Below are 8453 nucleotides of genomic sequence, written 5' to 3'. Positions count from 1 at the left end.
CTTTGCTGGAACTAGTTGGGCTGAGAATCTGTGTCTGTGGACCACAGTTCTCAGAACTGCAAATATTCTTTTCTTTTGATTTGACAGAGCTACTGTTCCACTTCTAGCACTGGGCTGGTGGGGGTGGGGTGAGCTCTGGGAGGGTATGGAGGGGGTGGCTAGTCTCAGTGCCTAAGGCTTCTGTTCTCTGCGGTAGTGAGGGATTAAACCACCCTTTTCAGCCTGCTTCCCTCAGTCTTTGCTCCAAGGTCTCTGCCATGAGTGTTGGGTTCACCCATGTTATATGCTGTCCCCTCATCCCTGTGGGCTATAAACAGAGCCCTAGCAGTCGGAGTTCTTACCTCTCATGCAGCTATGGTCGTTCTGGGATGCAGCGAGCTCGGAGCACTGAGCTAGGTCCATGTCCTGAGCCCAGGCGGCTCCGTCTCCACACTTCTCCCTTCCCTCCTCCCCTGCTCATGAAATTTGCCCACCATTAGGTGAATTCAGTAGTGAGCCTCTTTGTCTTGCCTGTCTGCTGTGCAGGGAGTCCTTTGTGGAGTTATAGCTGTTTAATTAGTTGTAAATTCCAGGGGAGATTTCCAGAGGCTCACCTCAGGACGCTATGTTGATGATGTCTCTCCATCCTAGACTCTTCCAGTTGTTTTTCCATACCAATGGCCTCTCTTGGCACATGCTGCAGACTTTTCTAAAATCTCTCAGTTTCAAAACTCCAAACGAGCAGCATCTAGTCCTGGAATGTCCCATACCACTTGGTAAGGAGCCCCAAGCCTAGCACTAGTAACAATCAGTCTTGGTTCACAGGTTAGCCTCTCCCTCATACTTCCAAACCCAGCACAAGTGGCAACCATGTGCAGATCACTTTGTAGCTGACACCACATGGCCCTAGGCAGGGCTCAGGCAGCGACTGACCTTGGCTTGCAACAAAAACCCTACCTAGTGACCCAGAGCCAACTCCCCTGGGGGCCAGCTTCAGACCACGCTAGAGCACAACAAAACCATTTCCACAAACAACAAACACAAAGGGCAGACTGGGCAGGCAGCAGAACCCTGCTAAAGCAAATCCTGCTTTGTAGTGTCAGCCCCTGCACAACAACTCCTCCACTGTAGTGATGGCCAGTCCTTACAAGTTGTCAGTCTGAGGGGCAATGCCTCCCATTGACATGAAAACAGCAACCAAGTGTTGACTACAACAGGAGGGCAAACGCAACCTACATAAGGAGGACACCTGGGCACCCAGCTCAGGTGACCATGGAATCTGCACCACTGGGTCCCACAGGACACCTGCAACATATGGCCACTCTACTAAGATCAGAAAACACAGCAGCTCTACCTAATACATAGAAACAAACATGGGGAAGCAGCCAAAATGGGGAGACAAATGTGTCTGAAATAAAAGAACAAGGCTCCAGAAAAAGAACTAAACAAAAAGGAGACAAGCAACCTAACAGATATGGAGTTCAAAACACTGGTTATAAGGATGCTCTATGATCTCAGGGAGAACTTCAACAAAAAGATAGAAAACACAAAAATAAAGATAGGAAATATAAAGAGAACCAGTCAGAAATGAATAATTCAATAGCTGAAATGAAGAAAATATAAGAGAGAATCAACAAATTATAAGAAGCAGAGGATTGAATCAGTGATTTGGAAGATAAGGTAGCAGAAAATACCTAATCAAAACACCAATTCAGAAAAAGGATTAAAAAAAAATGAGGAGTGATTAAGGAGCCTCTGGGACAACAAAAATTGTACTAATAAACTGCTGGTGGAGACATAAATTGATATATTTTTATAATACTTAGCAATAATAAGTAAATTTATACATGTATTACATACCTTTGACTTAAATCCACTTGAGTTACAATATTTTAGTAACACATAGTTGTACCACAAGACATACACAAAGAATGATTATCAAAGCATTTATAATATCAAAGATAAAGCAAATCAAGCAAAATCAATTATTTTTTAAAATGGAAATTTTTAAAAAGTTTAAAAATGTGTAAATGAATTAAATAATTATTGCTTATTTACACAATGGAATACTATCCAGCAGGTAAAATGAATAAAAATAGAATTATATATATTAATGTGGAAATATGTTTTATGATAAAAATAGTTTGTAGAATGCTATAAATATAATAATATCATTTCTATAAAGATGGAAAATTTCACATCTGTACTATTCTTGCTTAAGTATATACTCAAATATAGTCAACGTGTACACTTGAATAAAAAATGAAACACTAATTTTAAGATAGTAATTAACTCCGGGGAAGAAGAGATGACAATTAAATAAATGGTGAAGAATTAAACATGGGATTTCAACTCTCTCTGGAATACTAGATTTATTTAAAAAAAAAAAAAAATGTCTGTAACAGATATGGAAAAACATTTATGTTCACTAAAACGCCATGGTGGCATGCTGGTTTTATGCTATTTTCTATAATTTTATTTGTTAGGAATGTTCTTTAATTAAAAAAAAAAAAAACAACCAAAGTGCCTTTGAGGTAGACTTTCTTGTTTGTAAATTTTCTCTCAACCCTTGTCACATACAATACACGGAAGACTATTCTTCCTATCCAATGACAAGATGTCAGTTTTGAGTAAAGGCTATGAGAGGCTTGGCAAATTTCTGTCCCCGTTTTGTATTTCTGTATTTTTCCATGAAAACTTCACACTCAAAATGGGTGCTCTGCATTTGCTGGTCTTGGAATGAGAGGACACACTGGAGCAGGCCTATATCTGAGACACTACACTTGGACAAGAGTCAGCATCTAATCCACAGGCACTAACATAAATTGTGAGATAAATTCACAGGTATGTAAGCCACTGAAAGTCAGAGGTTATTTTTTACAGAGCCTTTTTGAAGCAAAATCTGTCAGATAGAGTCCACTATTATTATAGTAGAGAATATTAACGTGAAACATCATAAAATTGCATATTAGTATAAAAACTGACTCATATATTTGCTATCGAAGACATGTTCATAAAATAGCAAATGACCTTGATTTGAAGTTGGTTCATGTTCACTATCACCAACACAATATGGACACATACATCAAACAAATTTCTACAATTAATAATCAGAAAAAACCATTCCTATAGCCAACACATGTAATTCCTCTTGAAGAACAATAGAATGGGGCTTAAATATTGTTAAACTCTCACACATAATTTAAAATATGAAACCATCAAAAATAGCATGGTTTTTATGTTAGTTACTGGGAAACATTTCTCATTTTAGGATCATATTTTTGAGGTTAATTTTCATCGGTCAAATACCACCTATATTCTGTCACACAATTTTATTTGTATAGAAAACAATCTCCAAAGTACAGGAATTCGTATAATAAGTGATTATGGAAAATTTCTAAGCTCTATAGCAAGGGTGTCAACATAGAGTTTTTGCTTGTTACTCCTAGAACATGAGAAGAGACTGCCTCAGAAATTCTGTGTTCTCTCTAGTGAAAGTAAGAACAGTGAAGAAGAAGCAAGAGTTTTGATTCCACCCAATCAATGAGTCATACTATTACAGATCTGGAACCCTACTAATCTACTCTACTCCCAGATACTGACAATGTGAAAACTTGACACCTTATCTTTGGTAATCATTGGACTTTTTATTCAGAATAATCCTCCCTCTGAAAGCAATTAAAATGCTAATTAAAATATTTTAAGAACTTATTTTCAAAACTTCAAGGAAACGATTAAGAAAAAAAAAATTAAAGAGTCAAAATTTTAGTGTGGAATTGCCCAGAGAAGCAAGCAGAACACAGAGGTCTACTTTTTCTCTAATCATATTTGTCAACCATGATAATATTGTGTTGATGCTTTTTCAATTTTTTAAGGCATAGAAACAGAACCCAAAACCCTAGGCTTACTTGACGGAGATTCGAAGAAGAGACCATCTACATCCCTCTATCAGGAAAGCTAGAACTCCAAAGGCTACTCTCAACATAAAGGTGAATAAAGAGTAAACATATCTCCACTCCTCAATTCCCAAGAGAATTTAAGGAGAGTAATTTGTCAATAGCCAATAGGGTTGGAAGGGAGTAGTGTGTGTTTGTGTGTGTGTGTGTGTGTGTGCGCACGTGCAATAAATCCAAGTCTCAGTTGTGACCACAATGCTTTATTGGTACAAACACAAAAGTGCTGTCAAGCACCAGGGAAAGACATCATATCTAACCAACATCCCCATAAGATGGTTGACTAATTTGCATATATGTAAAATTGGAGTCAGATGGCTGGGATGCCAAAGCCAGATGTACATAAATCACAATCAAGGACCAACACTTTAGAGTGGCCTGATTTAGAAGAAGGTGAATCCTACAACATGTTTGGTGGGGTTAACAACAAGCACGTGCATTCATCATGGTTAGGACAACCTTATTATGGTTCATTAAGTATATAAACCCCAAACCTTCATACCTCAATAATGCTTGTTCCCACTGCAAGAATTTCTCCACTTTCCCAAGAGTGGGGGTTCATATATTCAGGCAGAATCTCAACATCCCTCTCTAAAGAGAGAAGTTGTAAGAGGCAGAGTGATGAGTTACAGGCAAGGAAGTGGAGTGAGGTGGAGAAGACAAAGGGATTTAGAGAAAGAGAGAGAGAGTTGAGACAGAGAGAGAGAGAGAGAGAGAGAGAGAGAGAGAGAGAGAGCATTAATTTGTATCTACTAGGTGAATAATGGACCATCATAGGTACCCATCTGGATAAGGTATTTTCTGCCTATCCTATGAAATACAGGTATGCATTAATAGGAAGGCTTAGTTTAAATGAATGAGATATTTTTATATTGGACAATATTTTGCTATGTTGAATAATTTCATAATAAATACAAGGAATCTGAAAAAATTATCTGTTGCTGGTCAGAAATTATTTTGCTAAAAATAGTGGTATGTATATAGTACAGTTTATTACCAATCTTAGACTATCCTCTTTCTCACTCCCACCATAGCTTTAACAAGTTGTGGTAAAAACCATGCCTTAGAAGTTTAAACCACGTTTAAGCCCTCTTGGCCCAAATTCACATCAGCTGAGTAGTCAAAACATATTAAGCTATGAATTTCAATTGCCCCCAGCATCTTGGCAGAAGCAATGGCAAATCTTTTCTGGAATTTTTTAACTTCATCTTAGTCACAGAGAATCCCCACCATTTTCTAAGAAAATCAAAAGTAAAAACAAATGATCCCAGTCAAAATAAGCTAAGCATAAAAGGAAACAAGATAGCCTGCTCAAGAACCAACTTATACAACAGAAAACAGAAACTGACCCACAATGAGCTGAGTTAAAATTTTGAAGTACAGATTATAAATTAATGATTATATTATAGTGTTTAAAGAAATAGAAGACAAGACTGACAATATCTGAAGCAAATGAGAAACTACAAAAATAATTATTCAAATATGAAAAACCTACAAATAGAAGTTTTCAAAATAAGAATATAAATAAATTAAAAAACTCAGTGGATTAGATTAGACATAGATGAAGAAAACAACAGTGAATAAGAAAAAAGTCAGAACAAATTAGCAAATATGTAGAGAGACATGAAATAAAAGGTGGAATCAAATAAAACATGTCTCATAAGAGCTCTAGTAGGAGAAGAGAGAGAGAATGAGGCAGAAGTATATTAAAGATATAAAGTCTGAGAACATTCTAAAATTGTTGAAGGACAACAAGTGTAAATAATCCAATGTAGGGTTAATACAAAAGACTGCCACACCAAGACTCATCATACTGAAATTGCAGAAAACCAATTGCAAAGAAGGAAAACAAAAAAAGCAAGAAAACAATAAAAGAGAAAGATATCCTTTAAAGTAGCAATAGTTTGGTGGACAGCTCAATTCTCACAAACAATAAAAGAATTCAGTATACAGTGGAATGGTAACTTTAATAGACTGAAACAAAAAAAAAATGACTTTAGAAATTATATTAAGAGAGAACTGTTTTTCAAGAATGAAGGCAAAATAAAGACACGTTCAGACAACTAAGAAAGTTTATCACAGGTGCAATTGCATTGAAGTCTACCAGCTACACATTATGCAAAAAGAAAAAAAAGTCCTAGATGAAGTAGCTGAAATGAGTGAAAGAAAAAAAATGTAAAAGCATGGGAAGTGATAAACACGTGGGCAAATTTAAACCTGAAACTAACTGATAACATAATATTTAATGGAGTTAAATATGCAGAATCAAAGTACAAAACAGAAATAACTTGTCAAGAAAATGGTAAATTAAAGTGTTCTGTGAGTCTTAGATTGTCTTGGAAGTAAGCAATGATCATGCTGTTGTATTTAGAGTTCAATACTGAAAAGGTAGGTGTTATAATTTTCATGGTTACCCCTATAGTTTTAGAAAAGTGTGTATTTCACAACTACTAGCAGGAAAAAATATATCATGAGATAAAATTAATTCCAAAAAAAGGCAAAACAGGAGAAGAAAAAGAATACTAGAATCATCAGGAAAATAATACGTAAAAATGAATCAAATTATATTAGAAATTACTCTAAATATAACTGGACTAAATTCTCTAGCTAAAGAACAAAGATTCCAGACTGAATTTAAAAATCAATGTATATAGAAAGTTAATGGATAGAAAGAGATGAATCAAGAAATTTTAACCAAAGGAAATGGGGTTGCTATGTGATTTACTGAGAAAATAGAAGGTAAGGAAAGGCATTAGCAAAGATGACTTATTATATGATAAGTGAAAATTCAAGTTGTGGGGAAGATATTGCAGTGTGAAATTTCTATGTATCCTAATAACAGCTATGAGCATCAGCATTAATGAGTCTTCCATATATAATATTGAGCAAAAAAAGTCATAGAGATAAACCTACACTGATTCCATTTTTATAAATTAAAAAAACAAGCAAAACTAAATGACATTGTTTCATGGATAAATATTAGGTTGGTGCAAAAGTTATTGAGGTTTTTGCAATTGTTTTTCACCTTTTAAATGACAATTACATTTCCACCAACCTAATATATATCTGTAAAATAAAACTGAAAAAAATAAATAACACAAAATTCAGGGTGGTGATTTTTCTGAAAGAAAAGGAGTGGAGAGTAACAAAGGGAGCATCTCAGGGGGTTCTAAGTGGATGGCAATATTCTCATTGTTAAACAAGAGTGCTTGCTTTGTTCTTTTTCTTTAAAGAATGTGTGTATATTTGTACACTCTTTCTATGTATTATGTATTTCACAATTAAAAAAAAAAAGTGAAACTTAAGATCCTAAAAAGAATAAATGGAGTAGTTAAGGTAACACAGCTAATAATAATAACTATAACATCTGGCTCTTACTATATTATTTTTCTCTTTTACAATATGATTTATTTAACTACCTTAATAACATCTCATTCTCTATAGCCATCAGTGGCTCATTTGTACAAAGATATATGATATATATATATATATATATATATATATATATATATATATATATATATATATATCATAGAATTCTTGGAAAATGCATTTGTGTAACATTTTTATTTTATCAACTCACTTAGTAACTCAAATATGCATTCCTGAATAACCACATTTCCCTAGTGTTATATCTTAATTTGTAATTGTCTTGGACAACTGTCATTTTGTCTGACCTAAATCTCTTTCACCTTCTTCCATTTACAGAATTCTTCTTCTCTCTGAGCATATTATTCCAAGAATTTCAATTAAAGTTAACTCTTCTTGCTCCTGCCACAGAGATGAGCAGATAACCTAGATCTTGGACCTGGTCAATAAGAGTAACATCACCACACTCATGGCAACAGTGATTGGTTGGGTTGGGCATGTGTCCTGACACAGGTCAGTAAAAGCCCTCCAAGGTGTTATATTGAAATTATTGGAAATGATACTATTCCTTCATCTACACATGAAGAATTATGGGTGTTAAAGAGTATGTAAACCTGGAGGGACCAGTGGCCTTTGTCATCTCACAGCTTATCTGCCTGAGAATGGAGCCAATAGGAAACACGGTGGTGTCAGGAAATGGAGAGCAAAATAAATTTCTGATGACATTATTTTGTATCTCTGAAACAAATAATGTGAGCCAATGATTTTCTCCTTTTCGTTTGTTTAAGGAACTTTGTGTTGGTTTTTGCCACCTGTGATCCCAAAGTACTATCTCAAGCCTTATAAAATCTTAAATCAGGGATTGAAATGGAAAAACCTAGAGGAGCCAGGCAAGCAAATGAGTTAAGTAAGCCCAGTAAATTGCTCTCACTCCCTTACCGCCCTGTTTCCCCAAACCCTCAAAACCCCGTACATTGTCTCTACAAAAAATTGAAAATATTACTGTTTTAAAAATGGAATTTCTAAGTTTTCTTTTGTCTTAGCCAAATGCTATAAGCAATAGAACACTTGACACTGACAGATATGAAGGATTCACCCCCCATCAGAAGGGGCAGCTGCGAGTTGGTTACAACAGTCTTTTGTCATTCAAGC

Source organism: Rhinolophus sinicus, linkage group LG02 (assembly GCF_036562045.2).
Source record: "Rhinolophus sinicus isolate RSC01 linkage group LG02, ASM3656204v1, whole genome shotgun sequence".
Classification (NCBI taxonomy): Eukaryota; Metazoa; Chordata; class Mammalia; order Chiroptera; family Rhinolophidae; genus Rhinolophus; species Rhinolophus sinicus.
The sequence above is the reverse complement of the archived record's forward strand: the minus strand, read 5'-3'. Positions refer to the sequence as shown.